The sequence below is a fragment of the Tupaia chinensis genome, unplaced genomic scaffold (genome assembly GCF_000334495.1).
Source record: "Tupaia chinensis unplaced genomic scaffold, TupChi_1.0 Scaffold000100_1, whole genome shotgun sequence".
Classification (NCBI taxonomy): domain Eukaryota; kingdom Metazoa; phylum Chordata; class Mammalia; order Scandentia; family Tupaiidae; genus Tupaia; species Tupaia belangeri.
Window position 1 is genome coordinate 3,709,949 of NW_006159564.1, and position 27,112 is coordinate 3,737,060.

General features: G+C 36.0%; 1 non-coding gene and 1 pseudogene across 1 annotated transcript; one reads left to right on the forward strand and one right to left on the reverse strand.

The window, feature by feature from the left end:
- Window positions 1-1,949: 1,949 nt before the first annotated feature.
- LOC102468116 (peptidyl-prolyl cis-trans isomerase A-like) overlaps window positions 1,950-27,112 on the reverse strand; it is a 33,801-nt pseudogene continuing 8,638 nt past the window's right edge.
- LOC114006929 (U6 spliceosomal RNA) lies at window positions 11,859-11,970 on the forward strand. The gene has a single exon (XR_003548585.1). It is a non-coding gene; the product is annotated as a U6 spliceosomal RNA (small nuclear RNA).

Genomic DNA, 27,112 nt, shown 5'->3' on the forward strand with positions numbered 1-27,112 from the left:
AATCATGTGTGTTTATTATTCTGTTTCTATATTCTATATCTATTAGCTTCCATCGTCATGACTTTTCATTATTCATCTTTCTTACTTTTCTTTTTTGTGATTACACTAGTGATGGCAATGTAATGAACTAAATACCATGATAAAATAGTACTTTATTATTTCCTAGACAATGCTAGGGCTTTAGAATATTTTAACTCCATTTGAACATTCTTTTAAAAAATGTATTATTATTGAGGTCCTGCAGATAGCGTAGTGGTTACATTGCTGGACTCTTACATGGTGGAACACAGTTTGAGTCCCGGAACTGATGTCCTGAAGATTATACCAGGCATATGTGCATGCATGCCCAAGGTCCTGGGAAGAGAACGGAGGAGAAGAGATTGTGGCACGGCCATCCTCCCTGTGAGGGGGGGTGATTTCTCACTTTCCCTCTCACTATCTCTGTCTCTCTCTCTGGTGAGTACAAGTAACCTATGGAAAATACCTCTAACAATAACAAAAATTATAATTATTGTCATACATCTTGATTGTACAGTATTTTAATTTCATAAATTACAATCTCATATAATTATAAATCATTACTGCTTCATAGTCCATTTTAATTTATGCTTATCCCATTTACTATTTTTCTTCTTTAATGTCATACCTCTAGTTTCTTGATTATAAGCTAAAACTAATTATTTATTAAAGTGAACATATTATTCTGTAACAGCGATATAAAAATCTCTGCTTTTCTTCCTTTTTTCTCACTGGCATCACATCTAAGACTCTTTTTGAATGGATATTATTGAAGTTTTCTATACCTCTAAAGGCTAACATGAGTGGTTTATGAATTTTTTGAATATTAATTAATATTGTGAATTTATGAATTCACTAAAGAGTAACCTCTGCTGTAGGAATATCTACATGGCAAAATATCTTTCAGATAGCACCTAATTCACTTCATAGGCATGGAAAGTATCTCTTAGAGCATGAGAGTACATAACACACATGATTGACAATTCCCACTGGCTTTTATCCACAGTTGAAATTAATTCTAAAATTATGTAATATAAAACCCTAAAGACTATGCATTAGTTAGTATTTATTTAGTATTTTCCATATTTCAGGAGCTTAAAAGTCAGTATGTAATTTAAAGCCTGCAAAAAGTCTTATTTTAGTATTATTTTTCCTCTTTTCATAGATAATGTGAGACTCAGGTTTTGTATCACATGTCTTTTGCCCGAAGAACTTCCTTTAACATTTCTTGTAGTTAAAGTCTGCTGATATTGAATTTTCTCAGTTGTTTACTTGGCAAGTTGCTATTTCTCTTGCAAAAAAATTTTTCACTTGTTACCGATTTCTTGTGTTGAAGTTTTTACTTCAGAACTTTCAAGATGTGACTCAATTGTATTTTGGCTTGCATAAAAATTAAACTTGATGTGGGCTTTGCTGTAGCTATAGTTACGCTTAGTGTATTATCTACTTCAGATTCCTTTAGAATTACTTCATGCAAAATGTGCAAGTTAGATTTTTCTCAAAGCTCTGATTTTCTTATCAGCTTTAGGCTTTCCCTGTGTGCTTCTACACCAGACTACATCTCTCTCCATGTTCTCACTCCAGAGACACACAGCAGCTACTTGTTGGTCAGTGCTGAGACACTTGGGTGGGCAAGAAGAGCATTCTCCCATGTCTTCATTTATCTTGAGTTTTAGACTTATCTTTGAGTTCCTGGGTCTTAAGAGATGTGGTTTCCCTCCACACTGTCTTGCTAGTTAGATAGATGTAGGATTCTTTTAATGGCTGAGATTGGAGAATCTCTAACATTCTTCCCAACACTAAAAAGAAGTTTTGATTGCCCCCCCACATTCCTTCTTGCAGCCCCAACTGCATATGCTGTTTCTCCACATACCCCCACCACCTGTGGCTCAATATACGTACATACTGTTTTTTCCCTGTAGGAGGAAAGGTTACAGGTAGAACTTTGTTCTTTCCTTCAGTGGCAGCAGCTTTTCTTCTTTAGGCCTGCACAATAAAAAGGGCTTTTTTCCAATGTCTCACTCATCCAGAAAATCTTTCTGGATGTGTCCTCATTGAGAAGTTTGTGGAATAAAGTCTCAGACTGAGTATAAAATCCACGGTGTCTATGTCTCTTGGGAGTTCTATACCCCCAGGTGCATCCATATTTGGTCTTTAGCAGTTTGTTCAAAATTTCAGCTGAAATCTTCTTGCTGACTTATATAACAATCCTGTTTTCCTGCTATTTCCTGCTATTTTCTGCTTTAGAGAAGCTGGCACTTGCATTTACTTGAAGACGCCTGTCCTTCATCGGGGTTAGTCTCTTTCCTGTGTGACCTCAGCTCACTGATCAGCTCCAAGCTACTTACGGCCTTGTGGATTGTTTGGGTTTTTCTTGCTGCTTGGGCGGCAGCAATCTCTTTCTACCTTTCTGTATCCTAATTGGAAGCTCAATCTTTCTGAAAAAGAGTTAGTTATTTGTTTCTTTTGCCCCTGCCCCCACCAGGTGAAAAGCATTAAAAGTAGTGCCTACTTCATACCATAAGAGAGTTGCTCACACTCTTCGGCTTCTGAGAAAATAAAATAATTCTTAACAAAAAGAAGAGAAGTGGGGCCGGCAAGTGGTGTGGAGATTGAGGGCGCTGGACTCCCACATGGCTGACGGTAGTTCAAGGTCTGGACTTGGCGCCTTGCTTTCTCTCATGCACTCTCTTTCTGTACCTCTCTGATCAAATTAAAACAAACAAATAAATAAACAAGAAGATTAAGTTAATTAAAATAATTCTTTAAAAAAGAAAATTCCGCACATCAATTTAAACATTTTTGCATCAAAATAAACTCACAGTTTAATTCTGTTGTTCCACAAACCTTTTTCGAAGTCATTTTTGATGTGTATGTATGTGGGGGTGCGTGTGTCTATGTTCAAATGAGAAAAGGATTGGTAGGTTTTTTGTTTTTAAGAGAGGTTTTTGCTATAGGGCACGTGCCTCTCGCCAGAGAGGCAGAGAGAGAGAAGTCACCCCCCAGGGGGGATAGCCATACCGCAATCTCTTCTCCATTCTCCTCTCGGCATCTTGGGCATGCACACACACACACGTGCCTGGCGTGAGTTTAAGCCACCGGGTCCAGGATTTGAACTGCAGTCGACTGCATGGGAATCTAGCGACATAGCCATTATGCCAACTGCTGGTCCCAAGACTAGGTCTTCTTTAAAAGGTCAGAACAAAATGTTTCTCTGATGAAAATGAATATTGCCCTACTGGTACACAAATACTGCCAATGCTTAATAGACTGGAGTCTTCATGGGAGGCTTGATTTTGGTTCCCAGACTAACCTGAGCACCCCGAGTGTGGCTGTCTGTGCCTGTATCGTAGCTAATTGGGAAAGTGGGGCAGAATTGCTGCATGATGAGATCCTTCCCAAACACCTATCTCTCAATCCTTCCCTTTTCCTCTTTTCTCTACTTCCTCACCATCTCTTTCTCACAAGAGAAAAAATATAGATGTCTATTGAAGGTCCTGTTGTAAATATGATGTCTCTGGCATATCATTATTAAGTTGTAGGCTTTGAGTTTCCTTTTATTTATTTATTTTCTACTACTAGAATGACAGATTAAATGGATGCTCTTATGTGTACTGAAACATCAGAAATTATAAAAAATGGATATATTAACATAATCTCACAGCAGGAACACTAATTTTACTACCTGTTCATTTAAAATTTTGGAAATTTTATTTATCTTTGGAGCATTTCAAAATGTGAGCACAGTGCTTTCTTTGACAATCAACCAATTAATTTCAGTACATCAGAATCTTAATTCTAATGTATCGCATCATTTCCATTAAATTTCATTTCATCACTCTTGCCATTATCACATTTAACTTAATCAGTGTGAAAACTACTTGAAAGTACAGTTTATATAAAAGAGACGAATGCACTCTTGACTTCCAATGAATATAGTTAAAGTCTAATGCACTCAGAAACATAGTTTTTCAGAGCTGTTATGCGTAATAGACAGAGCATGTTCTATATTTATCCAGTTGGGTCAAAAGTTAGAAGCAGACTGACATTGAAAAATATAAATAATAGCTGCTCATTATGAAGTGTTATGGCTTCACATTATATTTTTGTATAAGCTTTGTCAGGAATTGGATGCAGAAATAGGATACTGTAAAATCAGTTAACCATGTGGCCTTTATTTTTCAGAGCTATATGTTGTTCATTAATTTAATAAAAACGATTGAGAGACTATTATATGACAGGTGTTGTTCAAGGAAATATGGATACAATAGTAGCTGAAAGAGGAAACAAGTTTTGCTTTTGATATAGTGCTCCATTTTTAAACCAAAATCAAAAACACTAGCTGCACCTTTTCAAAATAAGTTCTTTTTAAAAAATTATGTATTTATTATTATTTTTAATTTGACCAGAGAGAAAGAGAGAGAGAGAAGGAAAGTGAGAAAGCATGTTGCCACATCCGGGACTCAAGCCATGGTCGACCATGTGGGAGGCCAGCTCCTTAACCACTGTGTCACCTACTAGGCCCCACTAATTGCACTTTTACATTAACTTTTTTGATGAGATCTCAAATGGAGTAGATTATGTTTGCATGTCATTAAGAGGTTTTAACAGTTGACTATAGATGCAAATGCCATATCATTTCGCTCTCTCTGTACACAAACACGCATCATTGATTTTTTTTTAAACAATCAGATAACAACTAAAGGTATATATTGTCTATTATTTTTCTTTAAGATAGGCAATAAATTGGTGGGGAAAAGAATAGAAGATGAGATATTTGTTTCAAATTTAAGCAAAGTGTTATACAAACAACCATGTCTTGTTAGCCCCCTTTGACTATTTGATAATTGTGAGACTCTTCTCTGCACTCTTGTGTGCATGAAACAGCACCAGCTCACCGGCAATCTTAGCAACATGAGGAACAGGAAATCAGGATTAAGTTTGCACTTACATGGTGTTGTTTTTAAAATTTTCCTGTGTGGTATGCCAGAGTTAGATCTTACTGACCTTGCTAGAGCCAATTATTACATTTCTAGGAGATTGGAGACTCTGTTGCTTAACCATCAGTGGCTTAAAGTCTGACATGGTAGAGTATTTAAATGACAAAAATCGGCCAAGGTTCCTAATCAGGGTTCCCCACCTTCAAGACAGCCTATTGTTAAATATTTACCAACGTATCATGGGGGTTTACCCTGAAAAATGTAGTTCCATGAAGCCTCTGCCCACTTGGAGTGTTGCCCCATAAGGAGTGGGCAGATCGAGCTTGTACCCTGTTTTATCATGTAAGAATGCAACAAGAAGTTGATAGTCTACATCCCAGAAGATGGCTGTTCTGGGTCCATGACTGGATCAGGCCAGCACCCTGATTTTGGACTTCTAGCCTCTAGAACTATAAGAAATAATTCTATCCTTTGCAAGCCATCCAGATCACAGCATTTGCTATAGGAGCCTGAACTGGTCTTGTAGGTACCCTGTGCCTGAACTGCACACATACCAAGTTGCCAACTCCCAGAAGAGAAGCCAGCATGGCATATACCACATTGTTTGAACCAACACTCAAGGCAAAATATACTACTCTGATCATTTAGATAATGGTGGGAACATTCCCCAAATCCCAGGTCCTTGGAACCAGTTATGGGCCAACTTGAAAGGAGGCTTTATAAGGATAGCAGTTCAGCCCCACGAAGTTAAACCTTTTCTGCACAGTTAATTTTGTTTCTAATAATCTAATTATAAAATTTTGTGTGCTTGTGTTCTAATAATGAAGTTTCTAATTACCTTTGTGGCATTAATAATAATAATAATAGCAGTTTGAGTTGTCAACCAGATAATATTAATTAGGTTATCTTGATTTCTACTCTTACCTTGTTTCTGACAACTGGTTATCCCTGCTTCCTCTGTGCTTGTTCCATTACTTATTTTATGTGTTTATTTATTCAATAAATGTTCATAGCTCTAATAACCAGCATTATCATACAAAGTATATAGTATGAAATTTTTCCTGTAAAAGAAGTTACATTTGTGTTTGGCAGTATGTATATATCGGAACATAGAGATATGAAAATAGAGAATAATAGAGTAGGATTTGAACTAATTTATTGTTGTTTTTAAGGGAGACCTTTATGTTACAGGGACATTTGAACAGAGAAGAGAAGGAAGTAAGAAAGTAAATTATAAACAGACCTGGGGGAGTTTCTATCCAAACAGAATTTCATATCCCAGAGACAGGAACTGATAGAAGGGCAAGGAGGCCAATGTGGCTGATATAAAGTAAACAAGGTAGAGAATTAGCTGAAACATGAGATCAGATAAGTAGGAAAAGAGTGGAGGACAGATACCTTACTAACTTGTAGTTCGTGTTAACCATTTAGTATTTTTCTCTAAATAAGAAGGAATTCTGCAGGGCTTTTGAATACAGGAGTCGCTTGCATTTAATAAGTCAGAACAAACAATGGACTCAAAGGGCAAAAATAGGAACGAAATATTAGAGGACTGTTGGGATAATTACGAATAAACAGATGATGGTGAAGGTCAGGAACGTAGTAATGAGTGGAAGCAGTAAGAAAATTGGAGCTGGAGAGAGTTCGAAGGTAGTGCCAGTAAGGAAAAGGATGTATTATAACCCGTCAGACCATTTTGGATGTCATTTTTAATATACTGCAATTTTTCTGGCCTAAGTAACTGGAAGACAGACGTTGATTATATTTGCACAGTTAAGTTTAGAATATATATGTGATAGCTTAGTGGAGACGTCAAGTAGGCAGTTAGATATAGCAGTCTAAACACTGGGGGTAGAGGGCTGGAGAACAAAACATGGGAATCATCAAATTGAAGGTGAAATTTAAAGCTGTGAGAACAAAAGACATCACAAAATATAGGTGCAAAAGAAAAAAGATGACCAGGACAATGCCATGGAGTATTCTAATTGGTACAAATGTGAAAAAAGTGTAGAAAAGAGAGGAAATACTTGCAGAGAAGACTGGCAGAAGTGGTCAGTGAAGTGGGAGAACTAAGAAAAAGTGGTGTGCAGGATCAATATGAAGGAAGAATTTCAATAAAGAGGAACCAATCAACATGTCAAGTGTTGCCATTTGTTTGCCTTCATTGATGTTTTAGAGTTGACCACTACCTTTGTTAAGGTGGATGTCCCATGATATTGGCAAAAGCAGATCGATGGATTGGTATGATATAAATTAGCATGAGTTCAAAAGAGAATGTGAGAAATGAAAATGTAGATTGTGTAAGTACAGAGTAGCTGGAGAAGGATTTGCAGTCTAAATTTATTTTAATAAGCACTAAATAGCATTATGATTATGAAGTGGTTCAAAAGAAGGAAAGCCCCAATAATGCAGAAAGTAAGAAAGGTAATATTGTGAGAAAGTGAGATATGATGGGATCCAATGCAAAATTGGAGGAATTTGCCTTGGGTAGGAGTATTGACACAGATTAATGGAAAGAGATAAGGCAGAGTAAGAATAGATGGGTTGGTTGATATGACCTTGAGTGGTTGTGAAAGCCTATATTTTTTTTTAGTGAAATTTGTAGAAAGTAAACACCTGAAAATAAAGAGAGTGGAAGGGAAAAAAAAACTGTCGAGTGCACGCGCCCTATAGCAAAAACCTCTAAAAAAAAAAAATATATATATATATATATAATGGTTGAAACATTGTACAAAAAGTGCTCCACTTTTGTATTCCTTTCATGCACAGTTATTATGTGGGAGTAACTTAGGTGAAGGGGGACTTTGTCAAGAGCATGGCAGAAAGTCTGTAGGTCACTTTCACTTCAGCAGGTTCTCTTAAAGCGTGATCTGAGCTGTGCACATCCATGTCTGCCATGGTCAACCAGTTTTGTGCTTTACTCCAGTCATTCTAAGCTGCTCTGATGCATGGGAGATGTTATATTTAGTAGCTTTGAGGATTTCTAGGATAGTAATATGAAGGGAAAATATGTAAATTGAAGCACACACCATGCAATTATAATGAGGAAACATAGGATCCAAGCTGGTAATGGAAATAAATACCCAAAGGGACTGTAGTTCTACTCATGCAAATGAGAAGTTAAAGTCTCTTTATGCTGAGAATGTATCATTAATTCATTCATTTTCTTTTCAAGCTTATGAGTATAAATGAACTTCATCAGGTTACATACATACATACATACACACACACACAGAGAAATGATTTAAAAATTTTTTAATCTAAGTATTTACATATGACTAAGATGTGAGAGGAGAGATATAGAATTGTTATTCCCTAGATAAATTTCAATTCCTATGTATTTCTTAAACTTTTAACCATACTGAGTTTGGTTTCAATTTTATATATTCATTGCAGCATTGGTCTCAAGTTCCACAGAACTATATCATTAGATGATCAGATGAAGAGACTAAATCACATGCATTGTACTTCTGATATTAAGATACAGCTCTGCAAAGTAGCGCCCTACTCTGAGAATTTGAGGCGTACTTTGGACTCTAAAAAATTTACATTTCATTCACTGACTGTAGGATTAAATTCTAGAATAAACTCAGACTCTAGGCCCTACACCTGGATTCATTCTAGTTTGTCTCTAGTTGCCTCTTTGGGTACACTGTTCCTTGAATAAATATTGTACAACTAACAGGTCCCCATATACCTATTACTTCATCTACCAGATGCCAAGTTCTAACTTGAATTTTCTGGAATTTGTTCCCATTTAACTTAGGTCCTTCCCATCACTTCTTTTTCAACCTCAGTACGTAGTTTTAGTTTCAAACCTAGACTTTCTTCAATATATTGGTCCTACTCAAATTAACAAAGCTGTGCTTGGCTATGTCAAAGATACTGACATGTACATAATTAATCACAAGCTCTACTACTATCCTGTCAGGAAATAGTCTGCTCTGAGAGCTTTAAGGAATAGTCATGGGAGCAGCAGATGGTGCAATGGTTACGTCACTGAATTCCCATGTAGTCAACCATGGTTCGAGTCCTGAACCCAACAGCTTAAAACTCATGCTGGGCACATGTGCATGCATGCCCAAAATTCAAAGAGAAGAATGGAGAAGAAGAGATTGTGTCATGGTTATCCGCCACCAGAGTGGGTGAGTACTTGCTTTCTTTCTCTCTGTCTTGTCAGCAAGTGCATATGACTTATAACAAAAAAACTCTCTCAAAAAAATAAAAAATAAAAAAATGGAGAGAGAGAGAGATAAAATAGTCCTACTCAGTTCTTACAACATTATTATTCCAATTTTACAGATGAGGAAAACAAAGCCCAGGTAGTGTACCTTACTTAGGCTTATACTCTAAGTTGTACAGTCATAGAGAAGCCAGGCAGACTTCAAAATCTCTCTTTTAATGATTATTTTAACACTCTTAGTGTTGAACACTATAAATTGATAACTGTCTGATGCTCATATTTTCAATACATACACAGATCATCTCCTTTTGAAGTCGTCCATATTAATAGATAAAGAAGCTGCTCTGTCTACTTACAGAAAAAAAATAACCCACTGTCTATACAGGGTCATCATTAGGTAGTTGTTGATTTCTTTCAGACGCTGAACACATGGCTTGGTGCTTACATTTATTGATGCCTCAGGGTGGCTCTTTGGTTATAGCTATAATCATAACCATCAAACAGAAGTGTATGTAATTTTTTTCCTTATAGTTTCAGGTCCTATTTTCATTAGAATCATTGCCATAGGGCTTGAGTCTTTTTGGATCATAAAGCTGGTCTCTTAAATCAGGAACAGAAAGAACTCTTCTATGGTATGATATATGCTTCCAGATATGTATGTCAAAATAAGTAATATACTTGTTAAAAGAAGATTTTACCTATTTTTCACTTTCCTAGTCCACCCAAGAGTTATATTTTCCAAAACTATATTGGAAAATTAATTACTTAAAATTGTGATGGCTGAAAAACAAATCGAAACTTTAGTAAAGTCAATGGTAGTTTCTCACTGCAGAAATAAAGCAATTACCTGTCTGAGATATTGCCCTGCTCTTTAACACATTTATATCCATCAGCTGTAGCAGCTGTTTCTGAATGTCTTGAGGAAATAGGTTATAGCATTTAAGTTGAGGGTTTCATTTTAAGTGATGGACTTTATTTGATAAAATTAGACATAGCCATTTTCTTGCGTTGTCTCAGAATTTGCAGCAACCAAGAATGTTTGTTTTGCTGTAAACGAAAGATGTTTTTCTACTGTCTGGATTATAATATGGTATATAAAAGCATTAGTTCACTGAGAAATTGTCACAGACTGAAGTTGTCACATTATTTTTTCTTTTGAATGATCTGGATTATAATATGGTATATAAAAGCATTAGTTCACTGAGAAATTGTCACAGACTGAAGTTGTCACATTATTTTTTCTTTTTCATGATAATCTAAATAAATAAAATAATATGGAATGTATCTGGAATAGATGAATTATTTTTTAGGAAAGACATAATAAATACTTGTGTTAACATTTAGAAAATATGTTTTTAGTCAACATATGTATATCATTTTAAAAGAATTGTCAAATTTGGTACAAATAGTTCAAGTATGAAAAAATATTTTAAATATTTTATAATTGTACTCTGTATTTCTTACTGTGCAATTCACTTTGAATTGAGAAATCAAGTGAAAAGAAAAACAAATTATTTAGAAAATACAGCAGGGCTCAAAATTAACCATAATATTGGGAAGATGGTTTTACCTCCTATATGCAACAATTATCTAATAAGTTCTATTTTTGCAGTCTTTCATATGTCTTTCTTCCTTCACATTGTTGGTAATGTCATCTTTATCAAGCATATGTAGTTTATAATTATAAGCTTATAATTATATTTATGGCTATCCAATGCTTGCTATTTTCAGACAGATGAGTATTTTTAAAACATTGGTCACATTCGATTGTCTCTGTTTAAAATTCCTTATCCCTTAGTTCTGTCTCATTTGACCTACCTGCTTCCTGCAACACTATTTAGCAAAAAGCCAGCTTCTCTGTGGATAACCACAGACATTATGATTAGTGCTGTGGCTAATGCTTATGCTGTTCCTCAGTTAAGCCAAATGTTCCTTTTCCTTTATGTACAAAACTGTACCCATTTCCTCCATAAGTCTCACCCAACTGAGAATTAAGTTAGGAATTTCTGTTATGAATTTTCTTTTCTGAACTCCTGAACCCATTGGTATTGTGTAATCTCAAGCTGGACTCTGTATCTATCATTTTCTACTTCTTACATGTGCCATATTATTTCTCCAAGTAGGTTATTAGTCTAAGAATATTACTAACATTATAGCTTCTCTGAGGCTTGTTAAACACTAAAAATAATTAGATAAACAGTTTTAAACATTCTAATAATATATAAACACACACACACAGTAAAAACATTTCTGTTAAAATGTAGTAGTGTAGAGTCACACATGGTAAGTACTTAAAAAGTTTATCAAGATGTCCACAATTTTTTAAAGACCATCTCATAGATAAAGTGACTACATTCTTATTCTTGCATTTATTTTAAGAAAAAACTAGCAAGATGACATCCTAGATTAGTCTTTGAAAATTGATAACTGAGTTTAAATATAACATATCCAAAATCTCATAAGTTGAGTACTATTTTTAATAATTAATTTTAATTTAGCTTTTAAAATGTCAAACTATTACACTAACTTTTACTGCTCAATTTTTTGTTTTATATGTGATTTTGAGAACCTGATAATCATTTGTAAGTCTGTCCACTACTTTCTTGAAATAAATGTAATAAACACACAATAGAATTTTGTGTCATTTATTCTGTTTTAACTTCACACAAAATATAAAGTCATATAGCATAATTCAAGTTTTTCTTATGAAAATATTGGCTTTCTTTATAAAAATATGGCACATATACTAAAATTGTAATGACACAGAGAAGATTAGCATGGCCCGTGTGCAAGGATGACACGCAAATTCACGAAGCATTCCATATTTTTGATTTATTGCTGAGTGAAGCAAGCCAGGTTATTGAGAGACATTGTACGTCCCCACTTAATATGTACCGAGTGTCCACACTCTATGACTGAAACTGATTGACTAAAGGATATAGAATCACAGTAAATAGTTTTGAATACCAGATATAATGTGGGAAGAGGGTGGGTGAAAGATTAGAATCTAAGGAAGGACATTTAGAAGTAAAACAGAGGCAAAATATTAATGGGACAAATAAATAAGGCACTAATTGTTGAAGATAACTTTATAGTGTTGTCATTTGGACTAGGGAAAAATGTACACATGTTAGAATATTCACTTTGCAAGCTAAATAAGGTGATTGAATGTATAAAAGAACTTGAAATAAAAGAAATAAATAATTATATAAATGTGAATTAAGCACATAAAAGAGTACTGTTAAGTCTGCTTAAATATACTTAAATGTACTTAAATGAGTAACTTGCTGGTATTTAATTTGAATATGATATTGATATTTCAAATTTTGTTTTGACATAGCACAGTTATGTCATCTTTTTTTTTTTTTTTTGGAGAGGTTTTTGCTATAGGGCGCGTGCGCTCACCAGACAGACAGAGCAAGACATAGAGACAGAAAGCGAGAAATCACCCCCCCCCAGAGGGGATGGTCACGCCGCAGTCCCTTCTCCTCCATTCTCCTCTCGGGATCTTGGGCACACACGCACACGCGCCCGGCATGAGTTTTAAGCCACCGGGTCCAGGACGCGAACCGCGGTCGACTACGTGGGAGTCCAGCGACATAGCCTTTACGCTAACTGCTGGTTCCCAGTTATGTCATCTTTAACATTAATTTTGATGATAATAAAAGTTGGTAGCTTGACTCATAGAAGTTCACAGAGGTATGACATACAAGAATTTCTGGCCTAATAGCTAATGTTATCAAGCAAAGATCAACTTTTGTAAAGGAATTCATGATTTATTTTTCTAATTCCCTTTAGTCAGAAGCATGTTAGATTTTCTTTTTACTCAAACAAATGAGGTCAGTTTCTTCAATGTGGCATTATTAATATTTCCAATTTTAGCAGAAAATATTTGACTCTATACTTCAATTTTAAAATGTTACAGGAATTAAATTTCAAAAGATTTCGGTAGTATTTTCTGACATTTGTAGGTTTCTGCCCATTGTGATTCCTGATTTCAGACTAGAGAAATGCTGTCTTTCCAGTCCTAGAAGATTCAGATCATTATCCCTTATACATATCATTAGCTTTTTCACAACATCTCAGTCTTCTTGTGGTAGCAGCAAATGTCAGAGGGATAGCAATAAAAGCAAGATATTCATGCAATTCTTCACAGGACTACTATTGTTATTTCTTTATTCTTTCTTTTTGGTATGCTTTTTTAAAAAATCAAAATGCCAAGAAAGATGGCAAGATAAGATCACTGTTGATTTTAAATAGAGTATATACATGTCTATTAAATGTTTCCTACATTGGGCCAGTCTGGGGCATGATAGTTAAGGCATATCCCACATCATTGACCTTGCAGTTCAAGTTCAGGACATTGAGGATTGAGAAACACAGAGGGAGCGTGTATGTGTGTGTGTGTGTGCCTAAAATCCTGACAGAGGGGAAAAATGGAGATGAACATGACCATTCTTGGAGAGCACTGTCCCCCTTCTCTCTTTTTCTCTCTCTCTCTCTGTTTCTCTCTCTTTCTGAGTTGAACTCATGCACCCTCTGGCAAATTAAAAAAAAAAAAAGGCAAGGTATGCATGCAATTGTTCACAGGAATTATTTTTTGTATCATAAAATAGTTTATAATGAAGAGACAAACAGCATAAAAAAGATTAGCATTAGGAGTTATGATAGTAATATTGTGTAGTTCAATCCCACCTGGACCGTCTGCTTAGTTTGATTGAGCTCCAATATGTCCCTTGTTTGTTTTGGCGTGTCTCATTCCTGTGATCATACAAATCATAAATGTAGTGCAACCTTCTTCTCTTTACCTTATTTCTCCAGAATAGATTACTTATGAAACATGCTATCCTAAGTACACAAATTTAGTACAATAAATTTCTTTTTGAAAAGAATTATTTATTCCATTTTAATTATTACTATTATACTATTATTTTATTTGTCCAGAGAGAGAGAGAGAGAGAGAGAGAGAGAGAGAAAGAGATATAGGGAAAGTGAGAAAGCAAGGCACCAGATCTGGAACTTGAAGCATGGTCAGCCATGTGAGAGTCCAGCACCTTAATCACCATGCTATCTGCCGGCCCCCTAGCACAATTAATTTCTGAAAGTATATATATGTGTATAGTGTAACCTGAAGCATACAAAATGTATTTTTTTATTACCACTGTACCCAAATGTTCCTTTCAACATGTATTTACTGGGATTTCTATTATTCCCACAAAAAGCTTACCTCTAATTTTATGCATTTTTCTCTTCTAAGTATTTCTCCTCAGTATCCTTATAAATCCTGACTGGTTTACTCAAAGATTTTTCTGAAGCATCAATAAAGATGACAGCTGAATCTTGTTTTGAAAGATGTACTTGATTTCTATGGCAAATTTATCTGGCATTTATAGCCAAACCATGAATGTGCTGACACGTTATTCTAAAAGTGGACTTTCATATTCTTTCTGAAGTGTTAAACTCCATGCTGTGAGAGTTGAATATGGATTCAGATAACTTGCTTCTGTAGGTTCAGTCACATCCTGAGCTCTGAGATCAAGCTGGCATTTAATGGAACAGTGATACTAAAAGCATTTCCCAGGGACCTTGGGGTTCCCTGCAATCCTTTCTGGAACATCAAAACAATTTTCACAGTAACACTAAGATATTATTTGCCTCTTTAACTCTCCTTTTCTCATGAGTGAAGTCTAGAGTTTATCAGAGGCTACATGATTTTGATATCACAATTTAATGGAGCAACAGAAGCAGTATGAAAATTCAGCTATTTCCACTGAGAGGGACATGAAGAATTGTAAATTATAAACACTGCCACTCTTAATTCTAACTGTATAGTAGTTTCAAGAATTACGTATCTTCTCTATAAGACATCTTTTTTTGTTTTAATGCAATGGTTTTATTAGTGTTGGTTTAAATGAAACAGTAAATAACTTTTAAAAATTTATTTTATTTATTATCATTTTTAATTTGCTGTAGGGCACGTGAGCTCACTGGAGAGAGATGAGAAGGAGAGAGAGAACATGAGAAAGCAAGCCACAAAGTTCGGGACTCAAACTGTGGTCTGCTGTATGGGAGTTCAGTGCCTTAACACCACCTTCTGGCCCTGTAAATAAATATTTTTAAATTTCTGTTTTAAATTTCTAACATAGCAGTTATAAACAGAAGTAGCTTACATAAATCAAAGTGCCTTTTTTTTTTTCAATCCTCAATTTATTTCTTTATTTAATAAGAGAGTGAGCAAGAGAGGTATCCCCAACAGGATTCTTAATCAGCCCAGATCATGAGCAGGTATGCATGCATCCAGCAGGTATAAGGAAGTCCCAAGATGTGAACCTGGGACCCTACCATGTGGATTCAGTTGCAATACTGCTATGCCACTGTTTCAATACCTCTTAAGAGTATAAAAGGATCCTGAAGCCAAAGTTTGACAATCTGTATTGTAGAGGCTGCTTACCCTCTTCTTCAACATTGACATATAGTTTTGTACATACAAATGGAGAACAACCTGTAAAGTTAGCTCCGGTTAGTACCAAATCTCAGTATTTGTCCAGGTCCAATGTCCTCCTGGGTTTCTTTGTCATTTGATTTACATTTTTATCTTCTTGAATGATAGACCATGGCTCCATGTGTCTGTGGCTGAAAATTAGTTCATATGCCCTTTTCTGTATCATTGCTCATTGATCCTCACTCTCTAGTTTTCCTTTCTTGGTTCCAGCATTACCAAGGTTTCAGGAGGGAGGTACTCTTTTTTTTTGTTTGTTTGTTTGTTTTTGGAGAGATTTTTACTGTAGGGCGTGTGCGCTCGCCAGACAGACAGAGAGAGACATAGAGATAGAATGCGAGAAATCACCCCCCAGGGGGGATGGTCACGCCGCAATCAGGAGGGAGGTACTCTTATACCAAACCAAACCTGAGACACTTTTACCTGGGTTCAGTTAACATCGTACACTTCTATGCATTATTTGTGCATTATCAGTTTGCAATAATTGACATCGTCACTAATTGTGTATCCAACATTTTATCTGAGTCTTATAGAGTTGGTAATTCCTTTCCCAACAACAATATCTCTAACATGTTTATTATTATTATTCCTTTATATTTTATTTATTTATTGTATGAGACAAAGAAAAAAAGAAAGAGAGACAAAGAGACTCATACTTCTAACAGGGTCCTTATGCCACATTCTAACTCTAGTCTCAGCCAGTTCTGGTCACAGAAGTCACTTGTATCCAGTTTGTACAGGGAGGCCTCAGGATGCAAACCTGGGACCTTCTTACAGTGGTCTGGTTGTATTATAACTGCACTGCTATCTGCCTCTCCCCACTTCAATTTGATTATTTACATATTCTTATTTTTTTCCCCATGTTCAAGTTCTAATGTTACCTTAGGACTGAGGTTTTTCCTGCCTTCTCCATTAAATGAATTCTCTTGTCCTCATCCTTCAGTAATTCTGCTGATTGATGTCCTGCCCCTGATGTCTAGTCCTTGAAGCTAGTCTCACCACCTATAGTTAGAAGTTTCTGATATTTTCTATTTTAGCCATCTTATTTCTGCTTACTTCTGCTTATACTGAAATACCTAATCAAACTACTTGGATTTTATTGGTTACAGCTCAAAATTTTTTATTTTTACATTTTTTTGAGAGTTGTTTGCTGTAGTGCGCATGTGCTCACCAGAAAGACAGAGAGCCAGAGAGATAGTAAACAAGAAATCACCCCCCAGGGGGGATGGCCACGCCACAATCCCTTCTCCTCTCGGGATCTTGGGCATGCATGCACATGCGCCCGGCGTGAGTTTAAGCCACCAGGTCCGGGACTCGAACTGTGGTCAACTATGTGGGAGTCCAGTGCCATAGCCATTACGCTAACTGCTGGTCCCTCAAAATTTTTTTATTCAAATATTACATACATTAATTACACATAAATTATAATCATCAGGATGAAAAATTTTCATAAATTGAATGTACGTCTGAAAATTAAAATTCAGATTAAAAGCCAGAACACTGTGAGTATCTTGGAATCCAATTTTTTCCATTTTTGGTCACTATTTAAAAAAAAAAATGCTCCTGGCAATTTATATTCATGAGACCAAACAGTTTGAACTCTTTTCTGTATAACTTCTTTCATTAAATATTTATTATTTGTGAATTATACATTTCATTCCATTGTTTACCCTCAGTGCTGCATACTATTTCATTGTGAGGAAGTGCAGCAATTCACTTCTCTATCTTACTATTACTAGGTTACTGGGAAAGTTGTGACGTGTTTTTCTATGCAAAAATGTGTCATGACTTTCCTGATGACCGAATATTTAACTCTCAACCAAATGACTATGACTACATCCATCTATTTAGTATTTTTTTTTCATGAACACATACATGCATTTCTGTTTGTTATATGGTAAAGAGTAGAATTGCTGGGCCATAGGATATGCTTATATTCAGTTACAGTAGATAATTTCAATAGCATCTCACAGTGGCTGCACAAAACTGTATTCCTCTCAGTATGATCAGAGAGATCTGGCTGTGACCCATTCTTGTCAACACTTGCCATTTTCTGTCTTCTGTGCTTAGCATAGTGGTATTAATATGTCATGGTTCAATTGTTTTTTTTTGAGAAGTTTTTGCTATAGGGCGCGTGCAATCGCCAGACAGACAGAGAGAGATAGAGAGACAGAAAGCAAGAAATCACCCCCTAGGGGGGATGGCCAAGCTGCAATCCCTTCTCCTCCATTCTCCTCTCAGGATCTTGGGCACGCACGCACATGCACCCGGCATGAGTTTAAGCCACCGGATCCGGGACTCGAACCGCGGTCAACTATGTGGGAGTCCAGCGACATAGCCATTACGCTAACTGCTTGTCCCTCAATTTTTATTTTTGATGAGTATTTTTAAAATATTTTATTAGATACTCAGATACCTTATTTTGTCTTTGACCATATCTTTGGTTCATTTTCTTGTGGATTTTTATTTTTTGTCATTTTTCTATTGATTTATAATTTTCTACGTATTTGAACATAAGCCCTTTGTCAGATACATCGCAAATATTATGTTTCTCATATTCTCTCTTTGTTTGTTTTTTGCTTATTTAAAGAATTATTTTTACATAATTTTATTTATTCATTCATTTATTTTAACTAGAGGGAGACACGGAGAGAGAGAGTGTGAGAGCGGGAAGGTGAGAAAGGAAGCCACCAGGTCTGGAACTCAAACCCTGGTTGGCTATGTGGGAGTGTCCAGCACCTTGACCACCACACCAGCCACTGGTCCCTCTTTGTTTTAAAACTAACATTCTGCATCCTGTTTTAGAAATCTTTAAAAATATTTGCTTACTCAAAGATCTGCGACATGATTTTATATGCTTTTATTGTCTTTTTCTTCTCCATCTCCTCCTTTTCCTTCTGCTTTTTTCTTCTTCTCTCCCCCCCATCCACTTAGGTTTTTGCCATAGGGTGTGTGAACTCGCTGGAAATAAGAGAGACAGAGAGATACAGAGAGAGGGAAAGTTAGAGATACTCCCCAAGGGTTATGACCAAGCCACAATCCCTTCTCCATTCTCCTCTTGGGATTTTGGTCAGACATGCACACAAACCCAGCATGAGTTTTTCAAACCACTGGGTCTGGTACTCAAACTGTGGTTAGCCATGCGGGAATCCAGTTGCCTTAAGCACCACAACACCTGGTGGACCCATTCTTTTTTTTCTTTCAAAATTTGCTAGAGAGTGTGTGCATTCACCAGAGAGAGAGAGAGAGACAAAGGGACAGAAAAAGAAGGAGAGGGAGAAAAAACATTTCAATTAAATCACATCAAAATTCCTTTTCCTCCATTTCTCTATCCTTTTAGTATTTGCAGCATGCATACACACACACCTAGTGTATTTCTCAAGCCACCATATCTAGGATTCAAAAGGTATATTTGGCCATGTGGGATCTAGCTTCCACAGGGCTGGCCCTCTATGTTTTCTTCTTAAAATATTATTTTCTCTTTGCTTTATTGTTTCAGGTACATTTTAAAGTTTACTTAAAATTTTATTGTTTTGGGATTAGCAGGTGGCATGGTGGTTAAGGTGCTGGACTACCACATCGCTGGTCATGGTTCAAATCCTGGACCTTGTAACAGTTTAAAACTTATACCAGGCAATGTGCATGTATGCCCCAAATCCCAGGAGGAGAATGGAAGAGAAAGGATTGGGTGTGGCCATTACTCCTGGAGGGGTGATTTCTCAATTTCCTTCTCACTGTCTCTCTGTCTCTCTGGTGAGTGTGCAAACATCTGTGACTAAAGCTTTAAGAAACAGATAATTGTTTTGCTTCAATACTTTATTGTTTAACTTGAAATTGTTAGTGTTTCGATTGAAATTCATGAGCAACTTTTTTTTCACGCGCTATGAGATAAGGGTCAAGATAAGTTTTCTAAATAGAAATCTTAAAGATCATTAATCATCAATGCCCTACAGTAACTTTCTTCTTATTATTAGATTCAAAAAATTTGCCAGAGGGCATGTGCACTTCCCAGAGAGAGAGAGAGAGAGAGTGAGAGAGAGAGAAAGCAAGAGAGCTCCTCCTCCCCAGTGGGGAGGAATGGTCTTAGCAAAGTCCTCCATTTCTCTCTCCTTTCAGGATTTTGGGTAGGTATGCAATTGTGTCCCATGTGGTTTTTAAGCCTCCAGGTACAGGATTAAAACTGCCGTTGGCCATGTAGTAACCAGTTGCCTTTACCACCACAGCACCGACTGGCCTTCTTCCTGTTTGATTATTCGTTAGTTAATTGTGATGAAAAACATTTTTCCTCTTCCATTTTCTTATTTACCAATTCCCCACTGTGCTATCATTTTATAATAGGTTTGAAAAGAAGCAGCATAGGTCTTCCAGCCTTATTCTTCTCCAAAGCTTTGTGTATTCTTGGCCTTTCATATTTACATATAGATTTAAAACTAGTCTTAAAATTTTCATAAAAACAAATATAGTGTTTGGAATTTTGTTTGGCATTATTAGAGATTAATTTGAGGAGAATTTGCATATTTTAAAACATCTGAAATCATGTATCAAATTATAGTAAGAAAGTTCCTTTTTATGCCTAGTTGGCTATGATGTTCTGCCATAAATGAACCGTGAATTTTAATTCTCCATATATTTAGAGCCCCATCAGACATTAATATTATTTTTCCTAGTCAACATTTATGTATATTTTCCTATATATTTGCTGTGTCTGATGTTTTCCATTCTTTTTCTCTTTTTTATGTTTCTCTCTGAGATGTTTATTTTTCTGCCTAAAGAACTCCCATTTAGTATTTCTTTTTGGTTAGAGCTACTCCCATAGTTTCTTTTAGATCTTGTCTGAAAATGTCTCTATTCAATCTTTATTTTTGAAAGATGTCTTTTCTGAATATAGAAATATAAGTTTAGTTATTGTTTTCTCTTAGCTTAAAGATTTATTTTATTGCTACCTTTTCTTAAAAGAATTCTTAATAGTTTTTCTTTTAAAATCTATGAACCTACTTAGTGTTCCAGCTGATGACCACATTAAAATATTGAGAATTAGTTGATATTAATAGCCCTGCTTCCTTTCTTTCTCTTTTTTATTGTTATTTAGTTTTTAATCTCATAATCATAAGCTTAACTTTGCAATTCAGCTAGATTAAGAGGGGAATAATAAGAAAAATATGGAACCCAAAGAACTAGCAAGAGCACAGGTTATAGGAAAAAGGAGCAAATGGGGTAGAAAGACACTCTCTTGAGCTACAGAAGGAAGGGTCTGTTGGTTAAGAAAAAAACCAAGTCAAATTCATTAGAATTGTCTACAGTGAACCATGGTGATCTTCTTGCTGGTTTTACCAGTCTTGGACTCATAATAACCCATGGCTTCCACGATATGCATGCCCTCTTTCACCTTGCCAAAGACCACCTTCTTGCTATCCAACCATTCAGGCTTGGCAGTGCAGATGGAAACCTGGGAACCATTTGTGGTTAGGTCCAGCATTAGCCATGGACAAGATGTCAGGACCTGTACATTTCAGGATGAAGTTCTCGTCATCGAATTTTTTCCTGTAGATGGACTTGGCACCAGTACCATTATGGTGTGTGAAGTTCACCCTGGCACATAGACGCTGGAATAATTCTGTGAAAGTAGGAACCCTTATAACAAAATCCTTTCTCCGCTGTGCTCAACGTATGAAAGTTTTCTTCTGTGTTTGGAACTTTACATATAGTTCAAAGAAGACGCTGCTGAGGGCTTGCTGTCAACAGCTTTGTTGAAGAATATAGTGAGGTTGATCATGGCTAGTGGCAAAGTAACTCGAGTAGTAGCATCTGCAAAGCCACTTCCTTGATATCTTTAATGAAAGTTTAATTTTATACTGCCTTCTGTGAATCTTATATTTTAAAAAGCATTTAACATAGACCTCAAGCTGATTATTTATATATCTGCCATTCACACATCCAATAATAGATGTGTTAATAAATAAAGACCATCCTGCCCCACAATATATTGTCTTCTTAGCCAAATGCCTTTACTTCTGTGTTTCTGAAGTCATTCTGTTTCATGTGGGATTGTCCAGAGTGTCCTCAGTATCATTAGTAGAGAAAACAGTGTATCAGAGCCTGTGCCCAACAGCCCAAAAAACAGCATTCTCCTACCTTCACCCCACCCAACTCATGAGGGGCATGCTTCTTTGCATCTATTGCTTGGGATATAGTAACAATTTACTTTTATCTTTTGTAAGTGATGTGAATTCTGTACCACATTTTAGTACATTCTTTTCTTTTTCTGATTTTCATGTTTTAGAGATTTAGACTAGGATAAATATCATAGTAGCATCTGTTAGGAATAATGACAAATGAGGTAGGCACATTTTTCTCTCCACTGTAATGATAATATTGAGCTACTAGGTCTTTTGTGAAAAGTCTATCAGTTTTGTTCATATTTACTCTACTTTTTTTTCTTTTTTCTTTTTTTTTTTTTAGGTTTTTGTCATAAGGTGCATGTGCTCACCTGAGAGAGACAGAGAGAGAGACAGTGAGATGGAAAGGTAGAAATCACTCCAAGGGGTGGGGGATGGTCACACTGCAGTTCCTTCTGCTCCATTTTTCTTTTGGAATTTTGGGCACGCACACACATTTAATGACCACATTAAAATATTGAGAATTAGTTGATATTAGTAGCCTTGCTTCCTTTCTTTCTCTTTAAGTTTTTATTGTTATTTAGTTTTTAATCTCATAATCATAAGCTTAACTTTGCAATTCAGCTAGATTTGGAGGGGAATAAGAAAAACATAGGTCCAGGACTTGAACTGTGGTCAGCCATGTGAGGGTCCAGCACTTTAATCACCAGGCCAACTGCTGGATCATTGTTTATTTATTCTACTTTTAAAAAAATAGTCATCAGGGGACCAGCAGGTGATGTGGAGGTTAAGGGATAAAACTGCTACACAATCTGCTGGTCTCTGTTTGTCTTATTAATTGCCAGAGAATACATGCACTCACCAGAGACAGAGAGGAAGAGGAAAAAAGCATCCCTCAATGGGGCATGGTATTGCTGCAATGCCTTTTCCATTTTTCCATCCTATAGGGATTTGGGGGAGGCATGCACAAGCTCCTAGCAGTTTTTTTTTTCTTCTAACTTTTTAATTATCAATATAATTTATTATTATTTATACATTCAATCACTATACATTATTTAGATTGTAAAGAGATTTTATACAACGTGATATGCCACACACGAGGCAAATTGAGAATACTATAAATGACATCATCAACAAGCAACAAACCATATCTGTGTCCCACAAATGTCATACTTATCCATTTTTCCCAAACTTCCCTTACTGCACTCTTTCTCTCTCCCACTCTCCTCCCATTTTGTCCCCAGTGTCCATAACAACTTTCAATGCTTTTATGTCCTTCAGTCTTTCAGTCTCTACTATAGAATGTAGACAGTCAATATATGTTAAGTGGAGACATACAATGTCTCTATTTCATAGCCTGACTTGCTTCATTCAGCAAAAAATCTTCATTGTTTGTTCTTCCACTTTCTTTCAAATGGTAGGGCTTTTTTTTTTTTTTTTTTTTTTTTTTTTATTACTGAATAGTATTCCATGGAGTATATGTGCCACACTTTTTCAATCCATTCATCTGTTTGTGAACACTTGGATGGTTCCATGTCTTAGCAATCGTGAATAATGCCAGAATAAATATAGTTGTGCAAGCACTTTCTGACTGAGTGGTCTCCTGTTCTTTGGGTAGATACACAAGAGTAGAATTGCTGGATCATATGATAGTTCTATTTGAAGCTCTTTGAAGAGCCTTCATGTTGTTCACCACAGTGTCTGGGCTAATTTACATTCCCACCAACAATGTAGGAGTGTTCCCGTTTCACCATATCCCTGAAAGCACTTATTATTATTATTTTAAATCTTAGCCATTCTGACTGAGGTTAGGTGGTATCTCATTGTAGTTTTGATTTGTATCTCCCTTACATTGAGGGCTGTTGAACATTTTTTTCATATGCTTTTGGGCTTCTTGATCAGAGAATTTAATACATTAACATTCAACATTATTATCAATATTTCCAGACTGGTCCTTACCATTAAGTTGGTCATATTCTCAGTTATTTTTTGTACTCATATTGCTATCTGTCTGTCTGTTCTTAGTTTCCTTGGTGTAGTACTCCTTTCAGAACTTCTAGCAGAGGAGAAATCATGTCACAGAAAATAAAATTGAATTAAAAATGGAAAACGTACTGTGCAAAATGGGCAGCAGAGGCAGAGATGGAGTTGCCTGCAAGGATTCTGTCCTAGGTGAGGGAGGAAGAGCAAATAAGCAAGGGAAAGGCATAAGGGGGCAGAAAACTATTTTTAAAAAAGAGAAAAAAGTTAGAAGGGACAGAAAAGAACAAGAGGGAGAGAGAGACTTTGCCTAACTGACTAGCAGTGGGAAGGGGGGGACCCTGGCTGGGGTACTTCACAGCCATGAAGCTGAACCCAGAAAGGCAGCAGAGGCAGAGATGGAGATACCTGTATGGATTCTGCTCCTATCATGTTTTTAAAACTACCAGCCAGGGGTTGCATCACAGTTAGCCATGTTGGGTACAGTTCTTTCAACCATTGGGCTCTGAGGCTGGCCCAAGAATAATTCATATATATTTAAGATCTCTTTTCAAATATTACCATGAGGCTGAAAAATTCTCTTTTCAGGTATTCCTTTTTCTGAATTAATTTTTACCATCCACAATTCTATTGTTCAAAGAATTATTTTAATTGCTTTATTTAACTTATTTGTTTATTTTAATTTGAACAAAGGAGGGAGAGAGAGAGAGAGAATGAGAGAGCAAGCCACCAGGTCTGGGACTTGAACTGCTGTCAGTCATGTGAGAGTCTAGCACCTTTAACCAACATACCACCTGTCAGCTTCACCATCCACAATTCTAATGTGACATAACAAGAAAAGAATCTATTGGTCATCAGGAAAGTCATGATGTATTTTTCTATGCAAAAATGTGTCATGACTTTCCTGATGACCCAATAGTGCTGAAATCTGGATGCTCTCTTGTTGTTAAGTAAGCTTGCAAACCAAGACGTGCAAGTTGAAGGGGCTCTCTGAATTACTGTATCTACCACAGTAAGTGACACATTAGGGGAGGATCTATTTTCATTATCATATAATCAATTGTACTATACTAAGCTGTTGTCATTAGCGTTTCTAGTGTTTCAGGGCTGCATTTCATAACATTGTGGAAGATAGAGTGGGGCACTTACTCCTTAATGCTTATATTCATCCGTTATTAGCATTTCCTGACTTGAAGAAAGACAAAGACACTACTTTTTTTTTTTCTAATAGATTGAATGAGAATATTGAACCTCATTGCAGATCAGTACACAGGTTTTCAATGGAGTGATATCACAATTGAATGAGATTTTTCTCCAGGTTTCTAAAAGAGCATTGGGCTTGAAATTAGAGCCAGATTTTTTTTTTTTTTTGAGAGAGATTTTTGCCATAAGGCACGTGCGCTCACAGAAAGACAGAGAGAGACAGAGAGACAGAAAGCAAGAAATCACCCCCCAGGGGGGATGGCCACGCTGCAATCCCTTCACCTCTATTCTCCTCTCGGGATCTTGGGCACGCACGCACACATGCCTGAAGTGAGTTTAAGTCACCAGGTCTGCGACTTGAGCTGTGGTTGACTACTTGGGAGTCCAGTGACAGCCATTATGGTAACTACTGGTCCCCAGATTTTGTTTGTAAAACAGTCTTTAAATTCTCTTCTCAGTCTCCCTTGGTTAATGCTTTCAGTGTTTCAAAATTACTTATGGGTAGTTTTTTTTTTCCCCCCTTTTTTTCCTATGATTTTCTCTTTGACATTCCTTGTTGTTGTATACATTATCTATTGGTAAATCTAATTTTTGTACATCATCCAAAGCTTTTGATTCATTAAAACATGGAGAAGTCAGCACCATTTGGGCTTTTTCCACCCTTTGCTGTGATACAGAAAGTGCTGTTTTTAATTTTTTTTGTATTGAGTCATAGCTCTTTTTGTCCCCTCAACTTCATTAAAAACAGTCTGCCTGCTACAGAACCACTGTTCCAGTGTCAACTGAGCCTAAGTATGCAGATGTTGGAAAGATTCATAGAACATGTATGTTCTCACCGGTGTAATGATATGTGTAAGTGATATGTCTTCTATGATCTCAAGAGACGTCTCTAGGACTTGCCACCACATTTATTACATTTGATATAATTTTTTTAAAATTAAATTTATTTAGTAGAGCAGTTTTAGTCTCATAACAAAATAAAGCAGAAGGTATTTTCCCTGACACCACACATGCATAGGCTCCCACATCATCAACACATCATGATGACAAACGATGCACTTACACTGACATGTCATTCTCACCCAAAGCCCATAGTTTACATTAGGATTCACTCTAGGTGTTATACATTCTGTGGCTCCAAACAAATGTATAATGTGTTATCACCATCTCTTATCATACCACAGTTTCACGGAACAAAACGTCCTCTGTGTCATGCCTGCTCATCCTTCCTTACTAATTCCCAGCCACCACTGGTCCAATGCTGTTTGCACAGTTTTATAATATTTCCTTGTCCGGATGTACTATAGTTTGACCATTCACCTACTGAAGGACATGTTGGTTATTTCTAAGTTTTGGCAGTGATTAATAAAGCCATTATAAACATGTATGTGCAGGTTTTTGTGTGAATATAAGTTTCTAACTCATCTAAATAAATACCAGGAAGTTCAATTACTAAGTTATATGGCAATTGTAAGTTTAAGTGTGAAAGAAACTGCCCAACTGTTTCTAAAATGGCATTACCATTTTGGATTCCAACCAGCAATGAATGAGCTTTTCCATTTTTACACATGCTTGCCAGCTTTGGATGTTGTTCTCATGTTAGTGTAGTGGTATCTCATTGTATTAATTTACATTTCCTTAGTGGTATATAATGTGGGACATCTTTTTGTAAGCTTATTGGCTATCTGAGTACCATTTTTTCCTAAGGGATCTGTTCATGTGTTTACCTATTTTAAAATTGTGTTATTTATTTTCTTACTACTGAGTTTTGAGAGTTCTTTGTATATTTTGGATATTGATTTATTTTTACCTGATATAACCTTTGCAAATATTTTCATCTAGTTTGTGGTTTAGCTTCTCATTCTTTTTTTTTTTTCAGTTTTATTAAGGTTGAATTGACAAATAAAAAAGTTGTATTTATTTATGGCAGATAACATTTGTATATATGTATATACTGTAAACTAATTAAATCAAACTAACCTATCCATAATTTCACTTATTTTCTTTCCTTTTTAGGGAAGAACATTTAAGGTCTTCTTTCAATTTAAATGTATGCAGTACAGTATTTTGTCACCCTTCTGCAGGACTTTTATGGAAAACAGTATGAAGGTTCATGAAAAACTTAAATAGAAATACCATATGATATAGCAATTCCACTTCTGGGCATTTACCT